Here is a 27,775-nt window from a genome sequence, read left to right as displayed (position 1 = left end):
AAAAAAAAAAAAGTCCAACTCTTGACTACACTCAAAAACTTCCTACCCCACTGAAAAATGTATGCAAGAAAGAGAAGAAACACATTCTATTAACGTGTAAAATCACACTCTAAACCTTTAGGCCTTTTTTGTTTTTGATTTCATGCAATTCCTTTGATTTAATAAAACTGGAGGGTAAAAAGGAAAGGAAGGAAGAATGAAAGGACAGGACAGAAAAGGACAAGAAAATAAAGAAAAGCACAGTTTGGGAATAATAAGAAATTAAAAGCGTATCTCAGAGTAGAAAACTCTTCTTTTGTTTTCATTGACTCAAAATAGTTAACTATGGGACACTTCCTCCTTTACTGCAAAAAAGAAAAAAATGAAAACAGTGATGGTAGACTTTAAAAATTAAACGTAGCAAGTGTTTATACTGACTTTGCAAGATAGTAGTCTTCAGAAACTCTCAATGTTTAGAGGAACCTAGATCAACGGATGTGGAACAGAACAATTGAAGACATGAAGAAGTATGGTGTTTAATAGAATTCGGTGCTCAAGAGGCCTAAGAAAGAGAAACATACCTTGGAACGTCAGGCAGAAGCAGGTGTCAAACTTAGATTGAGCCTATGCTGTATGACCTTTATTTTTTAAAGAAAGCAATGCTAGTCCAGTCCCCAAGTCCCCCTCCTCCCTGCCTCTCTTACTCCTAGTCATGTTGATTTATGGCTTCTCAAACAAATCAAGACGTCCTTCTCCACTGATACATTCTGAACAGTCAAATATATACAGAATGATATCTAGCCTGAGTCATATGAACCCACAAACAGCACACAGAAAATATAGAGTGGTATCAGGTTAACCAAGTGGTTGCATTTTCTTTTCCTTAATCTTGTGTTATATGAGACAACCTCTTTTATATCAACCTAAACTAGTACTGTATATATTATCTTCATTCCAGAAAACACAATGAAACATGTGCTGATGACAGAATGTGAGAGAAGGGGAAAGGGGTTACAGCATTTGCTCAGGGAAGAAGAGGAATTTGAAATGTTATCAATACTGACGTCATAAGGGATGACTTTTGGAGTGAAATGAATATATGCCCCGGGTCCTAAAATAATTTGGGGAGAAAGAGTAAGAGTGAACTTATGGAAAGATTAATGGCACAAGGGACACCAGAGAGACAGAGAGAGAACTGGCAGACAGTAATCACCAAATATCTCTCTCCCATTTTTTTACAGATATATTTTACAATTTCCAGACATAATGGTGCTTCCTCACATAGTCAAAAACCCTGCCAGTATTTGACTATATTATTGACATAGTATATCTGAGGACCTTAAGTCCATGTGATGAAATGGAAAGAGCACTGGTTTGGGTGCAAGGAGACCTGGGTCTCTATTCTAGCTCTGCTCTGCTTAATGACCTGGACTCATCTTTCCATTTCTCTAGGCCTGTGGCTCCTCATTTGAAAGTGGGAATAACATTCACTGACCTAAGATATGCCTGAAAAGTCAAGCTAGAACTGGGCAACCAGCCAAAATTTGCCCATCGGGCAGCCAAATAACTGTGGTCTACCCGAAATATCAGAATAGTGTGTCAGGAGCCAGACTCTGGCCCCCAGGCCCCAGTGCCTGTTACTCACGCTCCACAGGGTATCTAACCAGAAGGGAACTGTGCCCTCCTTTGCAGATCCCTTCTCTCTCCATAGGAAAGCCAGAGATGTCCTTCAAAAACCTTGGCCTCTTGAACAAAGTGACTAGCAGCTACTCTGGTTGATCACCCTCTCATTAGCTCCATTCCCTACTCCACATTCCCACTGGCCCACTGGGACAAAAGATGTCCTTTTAAGCCCTCTGCACTATCAGGCTGCAAAGGAAGGCAGTGACCTGTCAAGGGTGGTGCTAAGTTACCCACAGTCCTTTCCTTAAGGCTTTTCTAGGTATCAAATAAGAGCCTGTGAATCACCTAGTACAGACATACCTACTTTTCTTTTCTTTCTTTCTTTGTTTTTTGAGGTGGAGTCTCGCTCTGTCGCCCAGGCTGGAGTGCAGTGGCCGGATCTCGGCTCACTGCAAGCTCCACCTCCCGAGTTCACACCATTCTCCTGCCTCAGTCCCCTGAGTAGCTGGGACTACAGGCATCCGCCACCACACCCGGCTAATTTTTTGTATTTTTAGTAGAGACAGGGTTTCACCACATTAGCCAGGATGGTCTCTATCTCCTGACCTCGTGATCCACCCACCTCAGCCTCCCAAAGTGCTGGGATTACAGGCATGAGCCACCGCGCCTGGCAGACATACCTACTTTTATTGTACTTTGCCTTATTGCACTTCACAGTTATTGCATGTTTCTACAAATTGAAGGTTTATAGCAACCCTGCATCAAACAAGTCCATCACCATCATTTTCCAACAGCAGGTGCTCACCTTGTGCCTCTGTCCCATTTTGGTAATTCTCACAATGCTTCAAGCATTTTCATTATTATTATATTAATTATGATTATTTATGATAAGTGAACTTTGATGAAACTACTGTAATTGCTTTCAGGCACTATGACCCATGCTCACATAAGACAATGAACTTAATAAATAAATGCTGTATGTTTTCTAACTGCTCCATTGACTGGCAGTTCCCCCATCTACTTTCCCCTTCCTCTGGCCTCCCAATTCACTGAGACACAGCAATACTGAAATAGGCCAATTAATAACCCCACAATGGCTTCTATGTGTTCAAGTGAAAGGAAGAGTTACAAGTCTCTCACTTTAAATCAAAACCTAGAAATGACTAAGCTTAGTGGGGAAGGCATGTTGAAAGCTGAGAAAGGCTGAAAGCTGGGCCTCTTGTGCCAGATAGCCAAGTTGTGAATGCAAAGGAAAAGATCTTAACCCACTCTGTGTAGCTCGCTGCCAGCACTTATTTCTTGGGGCAAACAAGAAATAGATTAAAGGACATTAAAAGTGCTGTCCCAGTGAACACATGACTGATAAGGAAGAGAAATATCCTGATAGTGTATATGGAAAGAATTTTAGTGCTATGGATAGAAGATCAAACCAGACACAGTCTTTCCTTAAACCAAATCCTGATCTAGAACAAGGCCCTAACTCTATTCAATTCTATGAAGGCTAAGAGATGTGAGAACGCTCAAGAGAAAATTTTGAAGCTAGAAGACCTTGGTTTATGAATTATAAGGAAAGAAGCCACCTCCGTCACATAAAAGAGAAAAGTGAAGCAGTAAGTGCTGATACAGAAGCTACAACAGGTTATCCAGAAGATCTAGCTAAGATCATGGATGAAGTTTGTTACACTGCAAAACAAATTTTCAATGTAGACAAAACAGACTTATATTGGAAGAAGGTGTCATCTAGGACTTTCACAGCTAGAGAGGAGAGGTCAATGCCTGACTTCAAAGCTTCAAAAGACAGGCTGACTCTGTTGTTAGGGGTGAATGCAGCTGGCTACTTTACCATTGTGAAAATTCTAGGGCCCTTAAGAATTGTACTAAATCTACTCTGCCTGTGCTCTAAAAACATGAAGCCTGATTAACAGAACATCTGTTTACAGCTTGGTTTACTGAGTATTTTAAGTCCACTGTTGAGACCTACTGCTCAGAAAAAAAGATTCCTTTCAAAATATTACTGCTCCTTGACAACAGACCTGGTCACCCAAGAGTTCTAATGAAGACATACAAGGAGATAAACGTTGTTTTCATGTCTGCTAACAAAACATCTATTCTGCAGCCCATGGATCAAAGAGTAATTCTGACTTTCGAGTCTTATTATTTAGGACATACATTTCATAAGGCTATAGCTGCCATAAATAGTGATTCTTCTGATGGATCTTGGCAAAGCAATTTTAAAATATTCTGTAAATAATTCATCATTCTTGGACCGGTGCAGTGGCTCACGCCTGTAATCCCAGCACTTTGGGAGGCCGAGGCAGGCAGATCACCAGGTCAGGAGATTGAGACCATCCTGGCTAACACAGTGAAACCCCATCTCTACTAAAATCACAAAAAGAAATTAGCTGCACATGGTGGCGGGCGCCTGTAGTCCCAACTACTCGGGAGGCTGAGGCAGGAGAATGGCTTGAACCCCGGAGGCAGAGCTTGCAGTGAGCTGACATCGCGCCACTGCACTCCAGCCTGGGAGACAGAGCAAGACTCCATCTCAAAAAAACAAATAATTCATCATTCTAGATGCCATTAAGAACATTTGTGATTCATGGAAGGAGGTCTAAATATCAACATTAATAGAAGTTTGGAAGAAGTTGATTCATGGCTGACTTTGAGGGATTCAAGACTTCAGTGGAAGAAGGAACTGCAGATGTGATACAAATAACAAGAGGACTAGAATTAGAAGTGGAGCCTGAAGATGAAACTGAATTGCTGTAATCTCATGCTACAACTTTAGCAGATAAGGAGTTACTTCTTATGGATGAGCAAAGAAACTGGTTTCTTGAGATGGAATCTACTCCTAGTGAAGATGCTGTGAAGATTGTTGAAATGACAGCAAAGGATTTACATAAACTTATTGATAAAGCAGTGTCAGGGTTTGAGAGGACTGACTCCAATTTTGAAAAAAGTTCTACTGTGGGTAAAATGCTGTCAAACAGTATTGCAAGCTATAGAGAAATCTTTCATGAAAGGAAGTGTCAATCAATGTGACAAACTTCATTATTGTCTTATTTTAAGAAACTGACCCAGGTACTTATCTTCAGCAACCACCACCTTGATCAGTCAGGAGCCATCAACATTAATGTAAAACCTTCCACCAGCAAAAAGATTATGACTTGCTGAAGGCTCAGTTGATCATTAGCATATGTGAGCAATAAAGTATTTTCAATTAAGGTATGTACATTGAATTTTTTACATAATGCTATTGCACCCTTAACAGACTACAGTATAGTGTAAACATAACTTTTATATACACTGGGAAACCAACAAATTTATGTGACTCTCTTGATTGCAATATTCTCTTTATTGCAGTGGTCTGGCATGGAACCAGCCATATCTCCCATGGATGCCTGAATTTATTTAATAGTAAGCATTCAAAAACACCCATGGTTTTCCTCCTCTCCTGATTATACACCATTTAGAATAAGAAATACAGGTAGCATATAATGAAAATTAATATATAGCTAGAAAATATAATTTTAAAGATAACATTTACAATGGCAATTACAAAAATATAAACCACCTAAAACTAAACTGAAAAGAGTGCATGCCCTTTGATGAAAATTATAAACTGTATTGAAAGACATTAAATAAGAACCAAATAAATGGAAAGAGTTACTGTATTTATGGGTAGAAAGACTTTGGCTCAATGTCCTAATGACGGCATTATCTTTTAATCAGTCTATAAATTCGATAAAACTCAAATCAAATCTCAACAGTATTCTTGCGAAACCTTGAAAGATGGGGCCGGCCGCGGTGGCTCAAGCCTGTAATCCCAGCACTTTGGGAGGCCGAAACGGGTGGATCATGAGGTCAGGAAATCGAGACCATCCTGGCTAACACGGTGAAACCCTGTCTCTACTAAAAAATACAAAAAACTAGCCAGGCGAGGTGGCGGGCGCCTGTAGTCCCAGCTACTCGGGAGGCTGAGGCAGGAGAATGGCGTGAACCCGGGAGGCGGAGCTTGCAGTGACCTGAGATCCGGCCACTGCACTCCAGCCTGGGCGGCAGAGCGAGACTCCGTCTCAAAAACAACAACAACAAAAAAAGACAGATGATTATAAAATGTATATGGAAGAAAAAGGACCAAAAAAAGCCAAGACACTCTTGAGACACTTTTGCAGAAGAACATTTTTAGGGATGTGTCCTGGCCAATACCAAGGTTCATTAAAAAAGCTATAATAAAATTTGGTTAGGGCAAAAGAGTGGCTAAAACATATGCTTAGAAATTGACTCTAAGTTCCAGGAAAATCATTTTTCCATATACAAGAAAATTAGAATAAATGCATACCTCACACTATACACATACACACATACACGCACACACTGCACATAGATTAGAGAGCCTAAATTTGAAAGGCAAACAAAACAATAAAGCTTTTAGAAGATAACAAAGGAGAATATCTGCATGACATCAGGGTGGGAAAAAAAATGCTTTCCGAAACAAGACATAGAAAGTGCTAACCATAAAAGATTGATAAATTCAACTATATTAAAATTAAGAAGTTAGATAGCAGAAGGTTGGCAAAAATCCAACTTCTATGTGGCCTATAAATCTATTCAGCTTCCCAAGGCATAAATAACCTTTTTGCATTTATTGGAACTATATTCTGACAATACATGCCATAGCTCAGATTCAGCATATGGTTGGCCCATCTTTGACTGTCCACAATTAGATTACTAGCACTACTGGTTTAACCTGAGTATATTCGAACGGATGTGGCTTATACCTAGAACTTTCGTAAGACATTATATATGTCATTAAGACATATAATACTGCTCAGAATAACATGGCCTGCAATTCAAGACAAGCACCACCACATGCCATCATTATAGGCACTGCTACACCATCACCAGGGAATAGGATTGTACAGCATCTCTTCCTTACCCTCTGTGCAGTGTTTTTCTGTGTTTATGATCATTCATACTACAAAGTTCACTCTTGTTCTGCTAACTGCTAGGATTTAACTGCTACTCCAAAAACTGCCAGGAGAAACATATATCAGTGAAAACAAGGATAGAAAACCCTGGGGTAGATCAACTTCTCACCCCACAAGAGAAGGTAATCTACTGTCTCTCACACAGCCACGATTTTGTACCAAAAGCCTCCCACTGTGAGCCTGTGAGTCTTCCATTTCCTTTCTCCTCTCACTCATTCTACCATGCATTCTCCACCAATATTCTGCCATTCACTCTACATGTTCACATATATACCATAATATATGAATATAGTCTGAGACAATAAGAAAAGAAAATTTCACTCACATATGACTTATGTTTAAGGCAAACTTTTTCAAGAAGATGTCCCTTGCATATATCAAAAGAGATGCTTCTGTTGGCATGATAGTATCTAATAATAACACTCTGTTACTGATAGTAAGTTATTTCTTGGGGACGCCCAAGGAATGGAACCTCATAAACTTTCAATGCATTTCATGTCAGGGTAGTAAGTAGTTACACAGCATTGTAATTTTAAAATTTCCTCTTTGGATGAAAGCAGTTACATTTATAATTTTTCCTATAATGAAGGTAGATAGTTCTAGTGAATCAACTGTTTTAATAGGACAGATTTGGATAAGTAGTTATTGTTAATGATTTTAAGAGATGTCAATAAAACACAGAAATGACTTTCAACAGATAATTATTATAATTCGCTCCCAAATCTAGATTACAAAATAAAGAACTGCAATAAAAAATGATTTTCAAGTCCACTGATCACAAAGAATTTCAATATTGTCTATGGAAAACAATTAATTTACCCTAATCTTTTTGCCCAAATTAACTTAATGAACCACAGGAGACTGAACACATTTAATTCAATTCAATTGAGCAGAAACTTATTGAGCATCTACTACATTCCAGACACCAGAGTTAAAAAGGGAAGCTACATTTCCTTCCCCTAAGTAGTTCATAAATGTCCTTTATTCCAGTATAATTATTAGCCAAATACTATTTCTTTCTTATTATCTATGTAGTGACTAGCTAGACAGTTTATAAATGTCCTTTATTTCAGGAAAATTATTGGACAAAATACCATTTCTTTTTATTATAGATATAGTGATGAGCCAGAAAGTGAATGAGAATTCAATGGAATTATTTAGGTTTGTTCTGGAAAAATATATTCAAAAGAATTATCAAATTTAGGAGAGTGACTATGTCTGCCAAGAGAAGGGGACATATGATCAGAGAAAGTTTACTAGGAGGTTTCAACTGTGTTTGTCTGGCTTTATTTCATTAACTGAGTGGTAGATACAAAACTTTTTTTTTTTTTTTGAGACGAAGTCTTGCTCAGTCACCCAGGGTGGAGTAGCTCCACCTCCTGGGTCCACGCCATTTTCCTGACTCAGCCTCCCTAGTAGCGGAGACTACAGACGCCCGCCACCACGCCCAGCTAATTTTTTTTGGTATTTTTAGTAGAGACGGGGTTTCACCGTCTTAGCCAGGATGGTCTCGATCTCCTGACTTCATGATCCATCCACCTCGGCCTCCCAAAGTGCTGAGATTACAGGAGTGAGCCACCGGGCCTGGCCAAAACTTTTTATTATATTGTTATTTATACTTTTTGTGTGTCTTAACTCATTTATGTCACAGGTTGCAAATTGTTTTTTTGTGAAAAATCAGACTTTGGCGATGACTTTGAGCAGTAGGATATAAATAATGCCCACAAGCTTAGCATTCCAATAAAGGAACACTAGGCAAAAATGGGTTAAATATTACGTCCTACATTTCAAATCACACCATTATTTTCATGATAGAATGAAAACTACTCTTAAAAGCTTAAGTGATTCTCTACATTTTTCCCAATCTATTTCATAAGACACTGAGAGATGCTACTCGAAAGCAAAGGCTCTATGGCAAATGAATTTTTAAAATTCTTCATGAGTTAAATGACTTTAGTGCAGAAAATCTCTGAACCTTTAACATATCAGTAAATACCACATCTTACTAAGAATAGGATATGTAATTCAATACTCTCCAAAAATGTTTGACATGGAACTTATTTTTCCCTCCGAGCCCTCTTCCTTTTGAAATATTCATAATGATATTAGGGGACATTAGTGTTTCCTGGGACACAGTTTGGAAAATGCTCTATTAAAAAACCCATTTTGATGCATGTTCTACATTACCACTCTACCCAAGTATGCCCATCCCTAAGCCAATAACCATCCTTCATGCTCGCCTGACTTTGTCCATGAAGTCCTATCAGTCTGAACCGCCTGTAAGCCTTGAGAAACTCCTGGTCAACCTTCAAGATCTAGGTGAAATGAAGCCATCCCCAAGCTTTCCTTTCTCCAGGTAAAGTAAATTACCACCTCCAGAAGGTTCCATAGCTGTATAGGTATTTTCCATAGCACATCTCCTGCTGTAACAGTTATTTATGCATAAAACCAGGTCCCTAGATGGGAACCTGCACAATTGCATCTTGGTACTCTTCACAATGCCTAGCACAGAGCCAGAGCCAAGCACAAAGTAGGTGCTCAGTAAACATTTGTTGAATGGACATAGAAGTGATGTTTATGTGCATGACCAGAATTTTGTTCCTCAATTTCCCAGATGCTCTCAATGCATATTCACAGCTTTTCTATTATTTTCAATTGCAACACTAATAAGAATAAAAACAAAGAGACATAAAGACTGAATGTGACAAAGACTAAGATAGAAACGAGGAAAGACAGAGACAAAGAAAGAGCAAAGAAAGAGATGTCTGAACTGATGGATACCAAATAAACAGATCATGAGTTCATTCAAGAGATATGTTGATGACTGACCAACAAAGAAAATCGTAAATCAATATGAAGCTCGGAGCAGAGACATGGGGTTGGTAATTTGCAAGACTCACTGCAGGTGGTCAAGATGGCCGATTTGAATTCATGCTAAACTACCTACAACCATTTGAGAGGGCCCATCCCCTTATTTTTATACCGTAAGTTAAACAGCCCGCCTTCACCACCACAAAATTTTCATCATTTTAGCTGTCATCTCTTCTATTCAGCAGAATTTTATTTCTATTTTCCTTTCTGTTTATGAGACTCCCCCAGTGGCATTGTAGATTGGTTATATGTCAGCTTCAAATAAAATAAAATAATAATAATAAAAGCAAGCTGGCAATTTCTTTCCAATAGAATATGCTACATATTTCATAAAATAGATGCCAGAGGAGTTTTATAATTCCTGAACCAAAACCTTCCCCATCTGAAGACTAAACGGAAGAAAATAAAAGAACAGGTCAAAGAAAAGAAACCTGAACATTTGCTCTCCAATCAAAGGGAAATATCCAGATGATTAATTTGATTAATGAGTTGTTTTCATCTTTTTACACGAGTTCATATCCTGATATGCATTTCACAGATTCAGTTCAGTGCGAGTTTTCATGGATATAAATGTACATACCAGAGGAGGGGTTTTCTTTTCCTACTGACATGCTTTTTTCAGTACAGAATGTCTAGCTGGCTCATGCTCTTAGCCTGACAACACCTTCTCTGCCAAGTTTTATTTATATTTTCAAGCCACGTCTCTATCCTGGTATAGGAGACAATCTGGTCTAGTGAAAGGAGCACTGGACAAGGAGTCCAAGAACCCCGAGTTGCGAAGGTGCCTCTCAGCTGTAAAGTTACGTATCTCTGCAAGTCTAATATTCTTTCAATCTGTAAATTAGGAGAGTTGACAAACTCACCTCTAGAATTCAAAGTCATTTTACTTTCCTCAGAATAACTGTGGAAAAGTAAAATGGCATGGAAATTTTAACATGATGTGTACTTCCACAACTCCTCTTCACAAACAGCCAAAATGTGTAAGGAAATATTTCCAATTAAAAAAAAAAAAAAAAAAAAAAACTGTGCCTAAAATCCTAAAATGTATCTCTTCCTAAAGATAGACCAGATACTATTGGGATGCATAACTCTCAGAATATCAATGATAGAAAACTTTTTCATTATCTATGGGATGAGTTTTTATATCATTTGAAAGATAACACTAGGCCAGGTGTGGTGGATCATGCCTGTAATCCTAGCACTTTGGGAGGCCGAGGCAGGCGGATCACCTGAGGTCAGGAGTTCGAGACCAGCCTGACCAACATGGAGAAACCCTGTCTCTACTAAAAATACAAAATGAGCCGGGCGTGGTGGTGCATGCCTGTAATCCCAGCTACTCGGGAGGCTGAGGCAGGAGAATCACTTGAACCTGGGAGGTGGAGGTTGCAGTGAGCCGAGATTATGCCATTGCATTCCAGCCTGGGCAACAAAAAAAAGAAAAGAAAGAAAGATAACACTAATAGCTAAGTAACTGTTCATGCTAGGTATTATTCTAAGCACTTTGTGTTACTTCCTGTAATCTTCATAATTTTATGAGGTAAGTACTGTTATTTCATTATAAAGAAAACTAAAGCACAGAGAAGGTAGATTAGCTGGCCAAGGCCACACAGCTTGCAGAGCTGGTGGAGCTGAGATCTGAAGCCAGGGAGGCCAGCAACCAAGTCCAGACTCCTTACCACCTGCTATACCACCTTTTAGTTTGAGAATCTCTGCTGACCACAGCTAGTAACTGAGAAAAGCAGTAACGCTGTTTCTGCATTACTAATTGCCTAAACAATTATTTACTATTGTTACCTAATTAATAAACATTTTCACAGAGTAACCAGATGTGAACCAGTACTAACCAATGTCTGATAGAAACTGCCACAGAGTCACAAGTGTTCAAAATGCCTATCATTGTCCCATTCCCTGTTGATAATAAGGTAACACCCATTTTGTGTGGCTAGCATCTAAAAATGGGGAAATACGCAGCTTGCTCCTATAGAAGTCTTACTATTTCATTATTCTCCATTAAATTTTACACCCTGGGAGCTAGCTGGGATCACTTCCTCACTCAGAGGCAGCATAACAGTGGTTAGGACAGACCCTGGAACAAGAATGGCTGGGTTTAAATCCTAGTTCCATCCCTTATTTGCTATGTAATCTCAGGCCAGTTACCAAATCTTCCTGTGCCCCAGTTTCCTTATCTAGCTAATGCAAATGAGAATACAAGTATCCACATCCTAGGGTTATCTAAAGATTAAATAAGTTAGTATGTGTAAAGTGCTTAGAAGCATTCCTGACTCTTAGTAGCACTCCATAAAAGTTAATTATTCTTTTTTATTAACATGAAAGGTGACTTGCCAAACATTACAAAGTCAGAAGTAGCTGGATTCAATCCTGGTCTTCCCATTCCAAATGCCATCCACCTTCTTGAACAGAATTCCATGCTGTCTATTACTAAGAGTTATCATTCTCTTGAAATCCTGCTATGTGCCAAAGCACCCAATCATATGATTTTCCCCATAAAACTGCTCCAAGACCCACAAGGTAGGTAATATGGTCCGTTTTGCAGATGATGAAAGCAAGGTTGTGAGAGGTTAAGCGATTCATCCTCAACTGCCTAACTCAACCACTGAGTATTCTTTGTCTCAGTAAGTCCTAAATGCCATTTAAAGTTCCTGACAATACCCTTCAATTTATACTATTTTTAAAGTGCCATCTAAAAGACATAAACTGTGATTTTCTTGCTTTGTTTGCTTTATTAGTTTGAGAGAAGGATTAAATCCCAGCAAAAACAAAATGTTTGACTTGAGTGAATTATCAAAATGAAATGCTGCCTCCATTAGATTCTTCATCTGCCTGCAGGGTGGCTCCAAGCATCCTAAATCTACCAAATGCAATTTTTTAGATGGGTACTATCAGGTACCAAGCCAAACACTCACCCATTTAAGAAAAATTACTTTGGAGGGCAAAGGGGAATGAAGAAGAATATTCCTCTCTGGGTTGGGAGGAGAAAATGAACAATACATGATACAATCTCTTCCCGGCAGCCTCACACAATGGTGTGTCTTGCAAATGAAACATACTGTGAAACAGCTTGTGAGATGAGCTTCATCAACAATAAGAAATTTTTATTCAGATTTTATCGTTGACTACAATGAACATGATTAAACGTTTCAGATATGCCTATTCAGACCTTAAGCAAACCACTAAAAAATAAAACTACTAAAATCATCTTCTAAATCTGCTTTAGAAGAGATTTAATTGCCAACTCGATGGGTAGAACTGAATTCCTACTTGATAGCAGCACCGTTCCCAAGAAGATGGTCACAACATATTTGCACTTCCCACCTCGGCCTCTTTTCTCATCCCTGCGGATCCTCCCAACGTTGCCAAATAGTTACAAAGTCAGTCCTTTCAAACCACTGCATTTTGAACTTCCTAAACCTTTAAGAGAGCCTCTGTGGATGGCAAAGAACAATAGCGCTTCAAAAGAGCTTTCTGCGAGTTCTTCAATACTCCATTTGAATGCTGGGGTTTCAATCAAGCACATCAGCAGACAATTTCTGATTGCTTAGAAGTTGACTTTTATACAGCTTTGATTAGGTCGCCCTTCTCAATAGGAAATCAAGAAAATCTTTGATCACTTTCGGTTCCCAGAATTGTCACCAGGCTTTGTCAGGATAGGGAGTGAAAGAGTTGGGGGGTGGCGGGGGGCCCTACTCCTTCTGACATCTCCGAACCCCCATCTATCTTCGTGCCTGCGCAGTTCCGGTGCCATCCAGAATCACTCATCACGGAGATCACAAAAACAATGGGTGCTAATTCAAGGGGTGGGGATGGTTTATAATGTTATGGATTTCTCAAAGACCTATAATTGGCACATAAATGTACCAATGTGAACTGGATAATTAGGAGGTTCTGAACGTAAGCCACCTTTAATTTATATGATTACTTGAAAACGTTAAGTGTTGTAAAGTGTAGTGGAATCCCCACATGGCCTTTATTCAAAACTATCAACACTGTGAAAGTGTATTTAACTGGCCAGCAGGAGGGGAGCAGGAAGGAGGTGGAAACGACGGCGCGGATTCTCGCCCCGGTCCCTGTTGCCTGGCTAGGAGCTGCACTGGAGCATCCAGCTCGCAGGCGGGCTCGCCCCAGTCCAGCTCCCAGGCGGAGAAAGGCGCTCTCGCTACCGCAAGCTCTACACTCGCCCCTCTTTCTAACGGAGTTAAACACAGGCGTGTGCCGACATCCAAACGCACACGCAGACACCGACCCACGCGGGCGCGCACCCCAGCCTCGCGACACACACACACCGGAGCGCACAGATGCCCGCGCCGCGGCGCTCTCCACTCCGCCCGCCGCCGAGAGCCAAGCGGTCGCCAAGCGCCCCCGGCCTCCCCACCCCCACGCCATTCCTTCAGACTCTCCCAGCCTAAGCGGAAGTGCCCCAGCAGACCCCCAACAATGAGGACTTGTGCGATGCAGTGGGGGGTTGGGGGTAGTTCACACGGGGTGAAACGTACACAGTCTGGCAGGTCTGGGAGCAGCCAAGTGGCGTTCGCCTCTCCAGGCAGCGTTCCCTTGTGCCCACTGGCCCCCATCAGGCCCACCAGCACCACCAAAAAACAAAAACAGAGAAAAGAAAAGCGCCTTAAAAGTGCAGAGAAAAGATGCGCCCTCCCACCAGGGGTCACAATAATACTCCCCGGGACGCAGCCAGCGGAGGCAGAGTCCTGACTGCAGCAGTCACCCTGGTTTTGAAATTTACTTTGTACACTCACCCAGTGGCCCCTTTCAGACGCCGCGACACGACCTCCCCCCATCTCGGACTCCCTGCCTCTGGGTTCTCTCGGCGGTTGACACCCTCTTGTGTGCCTGCCTTATGAGCCGAACCACAGAGATTTAAAGTTTCCCTGGTAGGGAAAAAAAAAAAAAAAAAAAAAAAAAACGCTTGAGCTCTCTTGCATCCAGTCAGAGCGCTGGCCAGAGAGAAGGAAGAGAGGCGGGCTGTGGAGGGGACTAACTGGGCATGGGGGCAGGGGTGCTGGGGAGTGGATGGTAGGGGGTCGAGCGGCAAGAACAGAGTCCCACAGAAGATACGAAAAGGCGGGGTCCGAGGAACGCGGGATCCAGATTTCCTCACGGTGCCCGCGAAAGGCTGGGATTACTGGATCAGAGCCGTTTTTTCGAAGGTCGAGCGAACGTAGCTACCGATGAGTAGGGAAGTGAGAACGGGGTTCGGCGCGTGGAAGGTCCTGGCCACTCGAGAGGCAGGTCGGGAGTTTCGGGAGCACAAGGACAAGCGGGAGAAGGCAGAGCCTCGAGGACGGACGAGCCAGGATCGCAGGAGGAAGAGGGCGCAGGGGGTCTTGGAAGAGACGGTGTCAAGGGTGGACAAGTCTGGAGACAGATCGCCGCGTGGTCAGAAGTAGGGAGACAGGGCGGGGGCTGGGGGGCAGGAGAGAGAAGAGAAGTCGCCCTTTCCTTCCAGCAAGTGGAGGGAGAAGGCGAAAAACCTGCTTGCAGTCGCCATCCTGGCAGCCACCCTAGCCAACTGCTGATGGCGCGTCCAGGACCCCTCCTCGGCCCCGGGCCCCAGCGAAGCCTCCTGGCTCCCCGGCGCCGTGTCGTCGCGGCCCTGACGCGCTGAACTCCAAGGGTTGCGCGCGCCCCCGGCCGCGCCTCACCTCGCCTAGCCCAGAGCATCCTCTCGCTGCCGCAGCGCCGCCAGAAGCGGCTACCCTGCCCGGCGGGCGGCGGCACTCAGGCGCGCTCTGCAGCCCGGAAGCCCGGGCGAGCGCCGAGCTGGTCCATCCTCCGGAGCCACGGGCCCCCGCCGTCAGAGTAGGGAGAGACCGCCACCCGCGCGCCCGCCTCCTCCCGCGGCCCCCGCCCCGCCGGCCCCCCGCACCCGCCCGGCGCCCAGCGGCGCGGCTCACCTACTAGCTCCCCGGCCGCCGCCGCCGCCTGGTAGTGCGCTCCTCGCCCCGGCCTCGCGGCTCCAGCTCCCTCCGGGGTGCTCTCTGCGCAGCCTAAGCGCGCTCCGAGAGCTTAGCCGAGCCGCGGTGGCGACGAGGAGGTGGAAGAACGAGCGAGCGAGCGAGCGGGGGCGCCGCGGCTTGCAGTCGCGCCTCTGGAGCCCCTGCGCTCTCTCTCCATCCCGGCGTGGAAGCGGGAGAGACAAGCCGAGAGCGAGGGGTCCCCGCCCCAGCCTCTCCAGCGTGAAGAGGGTAAGGGAGGGGGTTGTCACAAAGTATCCAGTGGTGTTTTCTCCCCCATCACCACCACTGGCCGCAGCTCCGCCTGGCCCCTCTCATTTTTTTCTAGGGTCTACCCTTTTATCCAAGCCTCGAAAACATACGCATACCCAAATATACGGAGTGCCAATATGGGCGAAACCACGAGGGGAGTCTCTGTGAGGGCATGTTGCCCCCACGCCCCTTGGCAGGAGGGGGCGCTCGCTCCCAGCCGCCAGCGCAGGCTCGGCGGCTCCTGTTTTGACGGCGGCTTCCCAGGCAAAGTTGGGCAACTTGGGAGGGAGAAGGCTAGTATGTGTCACGTTTCAGTCCTAGGAAAAGACCCGTGCCCCTGAGAGTATGCAGACCGCGGTTAACTCCGGATCCGAAGCTGTGCGGGAGGCGGCTCCAGCGAGTACACAGTTGCTCCTTGCTTAGGGTCCTAGCTTACAAAGATCCTAGAAACACCAAGTCGCAGAAAAGATTGGGTCATTCTGAACATTCTTCCACCCTGAGACTGGATTCAACTCCAGGAAATCCCTGTTGTGTGGCATACCTGTCTCCAGAGGCCTGAATGCAGGAGGAGAGAGGAGCCTGGTGAATCAAATCAAGTTGATAATGTGTAGATTCGCACTGCACACAAACCACCCTAATGGACCCAGGTGCAGAAAAGGAAAGCAAGAGGCAAGCAACCCTTCCTTAAAAAGTTTACCCTTACTCTTTTGGGGGCTACACTTCTGTTTTCCAGTTGTGTAATAACAAAGCTAATGCGATGGATCTGTGCTTTTCTGTTTTGGGTTTTTTTTTTCCTCTTAGCTTCAGACACTCACCCACGGAAATTTAATGTAGCTTTTAGGGTTGTTACCTCCAGAGTCAATGAGCTAAAACTATTTAGCCTAATGCACTCCTTGTGGAGCCAGTAGGTCCAGGGCTGGTACATACAGAGTCATCAAGAGACCCTCCCTTTCTCCACAAAATTCACGACCCATTAAACTTACTCCATAATAATAGCTTCCGCACAAATGGAGGCCTGAGCACACGGAGGCTGTCACGCACCACCTGAAAAGACAGCAATTTACATAGAGACAAGAAAAATTTGTGAGGTCATAGCAGAATGCAGTCTTGCAAGAAGAGATGATCAGATGAAACTCCCAAAAAGGTGGGAGGGAGGTCCTATCCCTGATACTGCTCGGTTTCTATCTACCTCCGGGTGTGACCAGAAAATCTAAGGGTGGGGAGCAGGGAAACTAGCCCAAGTCTCTCCAAGTTTTCCAAAGTTCTAGAAACTGAGGACAGTTGACGCCAGATATGGTTCTATACTATGTAGGAAGTTCAGGCTTACCAGGCAACTCAATTAAGATTAACTTCAGTTTCTTCATCTATGAAGACACATCTCAAGAGTCTAAACTCTACTGAGAAAAAAAGAGGGACAAATCTGAGAAGACATGGTCGAAACGGGGAGGGAGGGTAGAAAACTGTTATGATGGACACACAGGTCTAAATTCTCATTGACTACCAAAAACATTAAAGTTTCTCAATGCTTTGAGGATAGCCTTAGAACATGAAGACCATCTACATGCATCTTAAGGCCCTACTTCTAAAACCTGTCTTCACCCACCTTTCACTTTGTTTGGGTTTCTATTGACATGATGATTAGAGACTTTGAAGGGAATTCATGACACTGAATTGGCCAAGTAATGGAAATACAAGACTCTCTCTCTGCTCAGTGTTGAATCAAGTCCACCGTGGAAACTGGGCAAATTTCCCTGAAATTCAACAGGGGTAACAAGCAAAGCTTTTCTCAAATCCAGGCATAACATGTAGATGCTAACTGCACACAAACTACCCACCAATGATCTTTCAAGTTAAACTAAACCAAATCTTAAAGGAACATTTTAAGTTGTTGTACTAAACACGTCATGAAACAAGTCACCTAAGAATTAAGGGTTTTTTTTCTTTTGTTCTTTTTAAAAATAACAATGTCATTTGTATTAAGAATGGCATAAGAAAAAAATCTCAGTGAACATTTCTTTATCATCTACCCCGAGAAACAGTAAAATAAGAATAGCAAAGATGTATATATTGTTTATTATGTTTCAGACATAGTTCTGATACTTTCCATATATTAACTCATTTAACCTTCACAACAGGCCATTGGGGAAGGCACTCTTATTATACTGGATAAAGTATGGAGTTTGGAATTTAATGAGCTTCGTTCATCTTTAACAAGTTACTTCTCTGAACGTCAAAATTCTCAGCCCTACAATGGTGGTGGATCATACTTGCTTCTTGAGATCACAGTGAGTCTTAAATGAGATAATATATTGGAAGTGCCTGGCACTGAATAAATCAGTCACCCCATAAACATTGATTCTCTTCCCAGAATAGTTCTAAAATAGTTCATTTTAATTTGACAGGCATTTATGGAGTCCATTCTGTATGTCAGGCACTGTGGTAGACATTGGGAATAATGGTGATAAATCAGAAACATGTTCTACCTTTGAGGATGTTGGAGTCAACCAAATAAAAGACACAGGCATGAGCAGCCTGCACATGGGCAAAACAGAGTTTTATTGAACTTTACATAATTTATAACTATGCACATGATTTTCAAGATACTCAAAGAAACAGCCTATGTAAGTGCTGGTTGACCTATGATGGAAATCAAAATCAAATGTCAGAAATCATAAGTCCTACTAGCTATTACTACTCCTCCAAAGAAAGGAATGCAAAGAAGCCCATTTTGTGTATTATATTTTATTTAGTTCTGTTTATTCCTACAATTATTTCAACTACAACACTCGTTGGCTAGAGTGTAATAAAATTTTATGCTGTAAGCTATGGACTTTGTTCTTTTTCTGTAGTTTATTGAGGTATAATTGGCAAATAATGCCTCAATATTGTGTATATTTAAGATGTACAAGATGATGTTTTGATATACATATACATTGTAAAATAATTAGCACAATTAAGCTAATTAGCATATCCATACCTTCACATAGTTACTAATTTTGTGCATGTGATAAGAACAGTTAAGATCTTAGAAAATTTCAAGTACATAGTGCATAATTATTAACAGTAGTCACCATGCTATACATTAGATCTCCAGAACTTATTCATCATATAACTGAAGGTTTTTACCCTTTAACCAAAATCCCCCCATTTTCCCCACTCTCTAGCCCTTGACAACCATGATTCTATTCTCTGGTTTTGATGAGTTTGATTGCTTTAGATTCCACATACAAATGAGACCATGCAGTATTTGTCTTTTTAGGTCTGGCTTATTTCACTTAACAAAATGTCCCCTAGGTTCATTCATGTTGTCACCAATGGTAGGATTTCCTTCTATTTTAAGACTGAATAATATTTCATTGTAGACGTATATACCACATTTTCTTTATCCATGCATCTGTTGACAGTCATTAGGGCAGTTCAGTATCTTGGCTATTGTGAATAATGCTGGAATGAACATGGTAGTGCAGATATCTCCTTGAGATACTAATTTAAATTCCTTCGGATATATACCCAGAAGTGGGATTGCTGGAACATATGGTAGTTCTGTTTTTAGTTTTTTGAAGAACTTTCATACTCTGTTCCGTAATGGCTATACCAATTTACAATCCCACCAACAGCATACAAAGGTTCCCTTATCTCTTCATTTGCACCAATACTTCTTACATTTGTCTTTTACAAAAAAAAAAGAACTTTTTTTGTTTGTTTTGTTTTTTGTTTTGTTCTGTTTCTTTGAGAAAGGGTCTCACTCTGTCACCCATTCTGGAGTGTAGTGGTACCATCACTAGGAATTTATTCCTAGGCCCTCTATTCTGTTTCATTGGTCTGCGTCAGTTTTCATTCTAGTATCATACTATTCCAGTATCATACTTTGAAATCAGGTAGTATGATTTCACTGCAGCCTCAAAGCCCTGGATTCAAGGGACGCGTCTGCTTCCGCCTCCCAAGTATCTTGGGACTACAGGCGAGTGCCACCATGCCAGGCTAATTTTCAAGAAGTTGTGTAAGGACAAGGTCTGGCTGTGTTTTTCAGGCTGATTTTGAACTTTTGACTTCATGCGATCCTCCTGCCTCACCTTCCAAAGTGCTAGGAGTGTGAGGTGATATCTCATTGTGGTTTTCATTGCATTTCCCTGATGATTCGTGATATTGAGCAACTTTTTACATGCCTGCTAGCCATTTATATGCCTTCTTTAACAAAACAAAAATGTCTATTCAGGTCCTTTGCCCGTTTTTAAAATAAGGTTGTTTGTTTTCTACTATTGAGTAATAATGAGTTCCTTATATACTTTGGGTATTAACCCCTTATCAGATACATGGCTTGTAAATATTTTCTCCCATTCTGTAGCTTGCCTTTTCATTTTCTTGATGGTTTCCTTTGCTATGAAGAAGTTTTTAGTTTGATGTAGTCCCATCTGTCTACTTTCAGTTTTGTTGCCTATGCTTTTGGTGCCATATCCAAAGAATCATTGTGAAGATCAATGCCAAGGAGCTTTTCCTCTGTTTTCTTTCAGAATTTTTATTATTTCAAGTGTTGCATCTGCCTTTAATCCATTTTGAGTTGATTTTCATATATGATATGACATAAGGATTCAATTGCATTCTTTTGCTTGTGGACATGCAGTTTTCCCAACACCATTTATCGAAAAGACTATCCTTTCCCCTTTATGTATGCTTGGTGACTTTATCAAAGATTAGTTGATGGTATATGGGTGAATTTATTCCTAGGCCCTCTATTCTGTTTCATTGGTCTAGGTGTCAGTTTTCCTTCCAGGATCATACTATTCTAGTATCATACTTTGAAATCAGGTAGTATGATGCCTCTGGGTTGTAATTATCTTTTAAGACTGCTTTAGCTATTCAAGGTCTTTTGTGGTTCCATATACATTTTAGGATTTTTTTCTATTTCTGTGAAAAAATGTAAGTAGCATTTTATGGGGATTATATTGAATCTATCAATTGCTTTGGATAGTATGGATACTTTAACAACATTAATTATTCTACTTCATGAGCATGGGATAGCTTTCCGTTCATTTGCGTCTTCTTTAATTTCTTTCATCAACATTTCAGTTTTCAATGTGCAGATCTTTCACATCGATAGTTAAATTTACTCCTAAATATGTTACCCTTTGTGATGATATTGTAAGTGGAATGGAGTTTTTCAAACACAAATTATTACACAGCCACAATTCATTAAATAGTTTGTCGTGCTTGTTAGGAATGTTTCTGTGTACATAAAGCCTCAAGTTAATACAATTTTTAATAAAGTTCAGTCGGAACACTCCTACCAAGCTTAATAGAGATATAATATGCTCAAAGTATACTAACATAGAATGTGCACGATTTCAAAGGTTTCTAATCCTCTCACTCTCCTTTTTATTCAAGTTCATGTTTATACTCAGATTCTGTATTTTAATAAGAAAGGTGTATCCTTTATTTTAAAAATATGTTTACTGATGGCTTACTCTATACCAGGTACAATGTTAGGCATTGGCAGAGAAAGAAAACAAAAACAAACAAACAAACAAACAAAAACTTGTCCTGAAACAACTCATAGCCAAGTGAAGGAAACACGTAATCATATTACATTGAGATGAACACTGTGACAATGCCAAGTACAGGATGCTAAGGGAGCATCAAATGGGGCATTTAACCCAAGGTAGCATGTGAAGAGGACTTCCTGAAGGAAGTGATGTCATCCTGCAAGATAATTGGGTAACCAGGTGAAGCAAGAAAAGGTATTTCAGGCCAAAAAAAAAAAAAAAAGAAAAAGAAAAGAAAAGATAGAATGTAAAAAGGCAAAACAGAGATTCCCCTCTGAGAGTGGCTGTAGTTGACTCTAGAGAAGCATGCATGAACAAATTACAAAGTGTCTTATCTGCCATGATCAGAATTTTGAAATTTAGAGTGAAAGCAAAAGGATCCACTTAAACACAAACACACACACACACAACAAGAAACAAATATTTTGCAAACCTTGTTTTAACTACATTTCAGATACTTCTCTTGTATGCCCTGAACATAAGTAAAATGTCCAATTGCTGTTTCTCTTCTGAGATCAAAAAGCCAATGAAAAAATATTTCTATGCAGCTTCATCAAAACAGAACATCTCTTCTTTCATGATACCATCCTTGCCTGATTCCAGCGCAAGGTTGTGTGGCAGCATTACTAAACTTGACTCTGGTTTACAATAGCTATAAATAGCACTCCTTTCTTTTTTTCCAAGGAGCAGGTAGAGGACAGCAGCAACACTGGCAATTGTATTTATGCCTCCAATCTGCTCTCTTTAGCTAAATGCACAGTAGAAACAAAAGTGGAGAGCTAAAGTGATTGTCAAAGGACTCTTACGTTTCAATACAAACCCCCAATTTTTTTCACTCATAAAGTGGAGCTTAAGGTGATATTAGTGCCTGAAAATAGGAGTAGGCTAAAAGCTATAAAAAATGGCTGGGCCGGGCACGGTGTCTCACACCTGTAATCCCAGCACTTTGGGAGGCCGAGGTCTGCAGATCATGAGGTCAGGAGTTCAAGATCAGCCTGACCAACATGGTAAAACCCCGTCACTACTAAAAATACAAAACTTAGCTGAGTGTGGTGGTGTGTGCCTGTGATTCCAGCTACTCAGGATGCTGAGGCAGGAGAATTGCTTGAACCCGGGAGGTGGAGGTTACAGTGAACTGAGATTGCACCACTGTACTCCATCCTGGGCAATAGAGCAAGACTCCTTAAAAAAAAAAAAAAAACTGAATTTCCAATGCTTACAGAATATCGAAAAAGAGAAGAATCAGCATAGCATATGATATAGCTGCCACATATTTTGTAGCCTCTATGTTAAAGGTTAAAAGTATGACAGGTATGCGTTGTCTGCCTCTCTGGGGCCATTCCTCCTTCTTTTAAAACAACACCTAGATTTCATTAGGAAACCATTACTCCACCTGGTAATGTTTTTTTCCATTTAATTTTGGTAGACCTGAACCAGCTCCAGAGTTGGACAGGTGACTCAGAGCAACACATTTCTTGACCAGAATTTAGAGATGGTTAGATGGGTAAACTGTGTATCAAAAGATGGAGCAACTGGGGAAAAAAAAAAATGCTTTGTCTTTGTTACTAGGCTGGAAATTGGAAAGTTGTTAAGCCTATAGCTACAGAAACCCATTCCATGAAAAAAGTCTTCTGAAAATTAAGGTAACAAGAAGAGAACTAAGAGGTGGGGAAATTGACATTTATGAGGACATTGTTGAAGAATTTTGGTTTAGCCATGCCAGAAGCCAACTTCCATTGTTCCCCAGATTTTTCTGTTATATGAGCCAATATGTCCCCTCTATTATTTAAGGTAATTCAAGTTATTGGATTTCTTTTTCACTTTCAGCCAAAATTTCTGTCTAATATACCAGATATTGTGCACTTCCTATATATAATTTAATTTAATATGTAAAGCACTCTAGAAAGGTATTTATATTTATACTTGCCTTTGTTCTAAGAAAAACATGAACTTTCATTTTACAAGTAGAAATAAACTCAGAGAAGTTAAATTATTTACCAAAATTACACAGCTGATCAGATAGTTGAAAAATGAACAGTTATAGTTTATAATAACATAGAAATACATTGAACAAAAGTTGTGCATGCTTTCTGCACCAAAATTTACAAAACTTTGATGGAAACAATGAAAGAAGATCCAAATAAATGGGAAGACATACAATGTTCATGGTTTGAAACACTTATTATTGATTAGATGTCACTTCTCCCCAAACTGAAGTATACATTCAGCACAATCCCAATAAAATTCCTAGCACACTTTTTGAAAAAACTGACAAGTAAATTAAAAATATTCATGAGAATGCAAAGGGACTTCGAATAGCCAAAACAATCCTGGGAAAGAAGAACAAAGTTAGAAAGTTTATCCCGGCCAGGCGCGGTGGCTCAAGCCTGTAATCCCAGCACTTTGGGAGGCCGAGGCGGGCAGATCACGAGGTCAGGAGATCAAGACCATCCTGGCTAACATGGTGAAACCCCGTCTCTACTAAAAAAATACAAAAAACTAGCCGGGTGAGGTGGCGGGCGCCTATAGTCCCAGCTGCTCGGGAGGCTGAGGCAGGAGAATGGCGTAAACCCGGGAGGCGGAGTTTGCAGTGAGCTGAGATCCAGCCACTGCACTCCAGCCTGGGCGACAGAGCAAGACTCCGTCTCAAAATAAATAAATTAATTAATTAATTAAAAAAAGAAAGTTTATCCCACCTGATTTCAATACTTACTAGAAAGCTATAGTAATCAAGACCTTATGGTATTGGCATTAAAGACAGATAAATTGGCAAATGAGACAAAATAGAGAATACAGAAATAGATCAATGCACTTGATTTTTCTTCCAAAGGTGACAATGCAGTTCATTGAGGAAAGTCTTTAAAATATGGTACTGAAAAAACTGCATAAACATATGGGAAAAAAATCAGCCTCAAGTTCTTCCTCACATGTTTATAGAATAAAATATAAAAGCTAAAATGGTAAAAGTTCTAGAAGAGAACCTTGGAAAGTGTCTTCACGATTTGGAGGTATGCACAGGTTTCTTAGAGAGGAGACAAAAATCACTGAACATGAGAAAATAATAAATTGGACTTTATCACAATTTAGAACATTTGATGATCAAAGAAAACATTAAGAAACTTAGTGGTAAACCACAAACTTGGGGAAAATATTCACAATACATACATCTGACAAAGGACTTGAATCCAAAAAAATAAAGAAATTATTCCAATTAATAGTGAAAAGACAATCTAATTAGAATGAACAGAAGACTTTGACAGTTCACCAAAAACAAACAAACAAGCAAATAAAAACTATAAGTAGGTACGTGAAAAGATGCTCAATATCACTGATCCAGAGGAATATGCAAAGAAAACTGTAATAAGACACCACTTCACACTCACTAAGATGGCTAAAATTTAAGCATTTGAAACATTAAATAATTGATGAGGATGTGGAGCTTTTTATAGAATGCTAGTACAACTGTAAAATGTTATCACCCTTTGGAAAATTAGCTGGCACTTTCTTATAAAGTTAAGCATCCACCTACTCAGGAGTACTTGTAGGTATTCTACTTTTAGGTATTTACCCAAGAGAAATAAAACATATATACACACATATACTAGAAAATGTATATCAGCTTTATTCATAATAGGTCAAAACTAGAAACAATCCAAATGTCTACACACAGCACAGTGGATACAAAAATTATACAATATTCATATAGTAGAATATTATTAAGCAAGAAATAAAATACACTACTGACATATGCAGCAATATGGACACATCTCCAAAACATTTTGAGTGAAAGAAGACAAGTCAGACCCCAAAGAGCGTATTATTGTGATTCCATCTACATGAGGATCAAGAACAGGCAAAATAAATCTACAAGTGAAAGTTGGAATACTAGTTGCCTCAGTGGAGACAGGTTACCTGGAAAGGGGTAGAAGGAAATTTCTGGGATAATGGAATAAACATATCTTTAATGTAGTGTTGGTTATATAGGCAAATACAGCATAGTACTGTTTAACGACAGGGATATGCTCTGAGAAATGCATCATTAGGCAGTTTTATCATTGTGCGAACGTCACAGAGTATAAATACACAAACCCAGATGGTATAGCCTACTACACAGCTAGGCTATATGGTATAGCTTATTGATTCTAGGCTACAAACCTGTATAGCATGTTACTGTATTGAATACTATAGGCAATTATAACACAATGGTACGTATTTATGAATCTAAACATACAAAATGTACAGTAAAAATACAATATAAAAGATAAAATATGCTCTACCTATATAGAGCACTTACTATGAATGGAGCTTTAAGGACTGGAAATCACTTGGATGAGTCAGTGAGTGAGTGGTGAGTGAAGGGGAAGGCCTATGACATTACTGTGCACTACTGTAGACCTTATAAACATTTTACATGCAGGCTACGTTGAATTTATTTTTTAAGCTTGACTCTTTTTTTTCTTTACTTTTCTTTTCTTTTTTTTTTTTTTTTTTGAGACAGAGTCTTGCTCTGTCACTCAGGCTGGAGTATAGTGGGGTGATCTTGGCTCACTGCAGCCTCTGCCTCCCAGGTTCAAGCAATTCTCCTGTCTCAGCCTCCCGAGTAGCTGGGACTACAGGCACTTGCCACCACGCCCAGTTAATTTTTGTATTTTTAGTAGAGATGGGGTTTTGCCACATCGGACAGGCTGGTCTGGAACTCCTGACTTCAGGTGTTCTGACTGCCTCAGCCTCCCAAGGTGTTGGGATTACAGGCATGAGCCACCGTGCCCAGCCAAAATTTGACTTCTTAAATAATACATTAATTTGGCTTACTGTAATAACTTTTTTACTTCATAAACTTTTGAATTTTTTTAACTTTTAGATCCTGTAATAACACTTAGCTTAAAACATAAACACGTTGTAAAGCTGTATAAACATTTTCCTTATCTTCTTAATCTATAAGTTTTTTCTATTTTAATTTTTTAATTTTTTTTTAATTTTAAACTTGTTTATTAAAAACAAAGACACAAACACCCACACGAGCCTAGGCCTACACAGGGCCCAGGAGCATCCGTATCACTGTCTTCCAGCTCCACATCTTGCCCCAGTGGAAGGTCTTCAGGGGCAGTAACATGCATGAGTTGTTATCTCTTATGATAACAATGCCTTTTTCAGGAATGCCTCTTGAAGGGCCTGCCTAAGGCTGTTTTAAAGGTAACTTTTTTATATAAGTAAAAAGAGTACACTTTAAAATAATGATCAGAGTATAATACATATATAGGCCAGAAACATGGTCATTTATTATCAGCATTAAGTATTATGTACTATACATACGCCTATGTGCTAGACAACTTTTTTTTTTTTTTTTTTTTTTTTGAGATAGTCTTGCTCTGTTGCCCAGGCTGGAGTGCAGTGGTGCGATCTCAGCTTACTGCAACTTCCGCCTTCCAGGTTCAAGCAATTCTTCTGTCTCAGCCTTCCGAGTAGCTAGGACTACAGGCACCCACCACCAAAGCTGGCTAATTTATGTGGTTTTAGTAGAAATGGGGTTTCACCATATTAGTCAGGCTGGTCTCGAACTCCTGATCTCAGGTGATCCAATCGACTCAGCCTCCCAAAGTGTTGGGATTACAGGCGTGAGCCACCGCACCCAGCTGTGCTAGACTTTTCTACGACAGACAGCTAGCTCAGTAAGTTTGTTTACACCAGAATCACCACAGACACGCGAGTATGCATTGCACCACCACATTATGAGGACAAGAGACATTTTTTCAGCTCCATATCAAACTACCCTTAAGAGCTACACATTTCAATATGTCTATTTTGCCTTAATTTTAAATTTTTTCAAAAGAGCAGGCACAGAGAAAGTGGGGCAGCTGACCAGCCCCTACAACCCTCGTGAGTACTGGTCTACAATGGCTCGCCCCAGACACTTGCGCTAATAGTGCAAGTTCTGAATCAAACGTTATACCCACAATATAAACAGGATGTTCTGTGTTGGGCAGGGCACTGCCAAAGCAATGAATGTCTAACAAGTACCCTTTAAATTCCGTTAATACGAGAATGGTAACACCAAGATGGATGCACCCTCCACAAAATGGAGGCATTGTCCAGTGATGAAGTGGATGCCATCAGAAGGTAAAGAACTTCCTGACACAGGAGTTAATAAAAAGATGGTGGATAATGGCTTGACAGGAATTTGATAGAGAAATGCAAGCTTCAGATGGTGAAAATGAAGGGGGAAAGGGTAAGTAAGACTTTTAACTTCTCCCAAACCTTGATATTCTGTGATTCCTCGAAGAGTTCTTGTCCACAAACTGTGAAGCCAGAGTCAAATTTCAAATGGTTCTCTTCCCTTTTGTCCCAAAAGACAATGAAGAGGTCACAACTCTCTCCTGGAAGGTATAGGCTACATGATTGAATTCACATAAAAATCTCACAAGGGAAAAGTCACCACTCTTCCCTTGAAACACAGTGATGCAAATCACACTTTATAAAATATTTTTAAAATAAAAAAGAATGTAATTGCTCATTGAATTGTAATATGAATGCA

General features: G+C 40.7%; 1 protein-coding gene across 2 annotated transcripts in view; it reads right to left on the bottom strand.

Annotated features, from left to right (window-relative positions):
- The window catches only part of DAB1 (DAB adaptor protein 1), a 1,277,266-nt gene that overhangs the window by 423,630 nt on the left and 825,861 nt on the right, over positions 1 to 27,775 (bottom strand). The window contains exon 1 of one of the 2 annotated variants that reach the window (XM_017877259.1): positions 14,234 to 14,431. The exons of the other annotated variant lie outside the window; for it this stretch is intronic. The gene's annotated coding sequence lies outside the window, so the exon portion shown is untranslated. Of the gene's footprint in view, positions 1 to 14,233; positions 14,432 to 27,775 lie in introns of those variants that run through there. 2 annotated transcript variants of the gene reach the window in all.

This window comes from Rhinopithecus bieti, unplaced genomic scaffold, assembly GCF_001698545.2.
Source record: "Rhinopithecus bieti isolate Rb0 unplaced genomic scaffold, ASM169854v2 scaffold_6380, whole genome shotgun sequence".
Lineage (NCBI taxonomy): Eukaryota > Metazoa > Chordata > Mammalia > Primates > Cercopithecidae > Rhinopithecus > Rhinopithecus bieti.
This window is presented reverse-complemented; position numbering and strand designations above follow the sequence as displayed.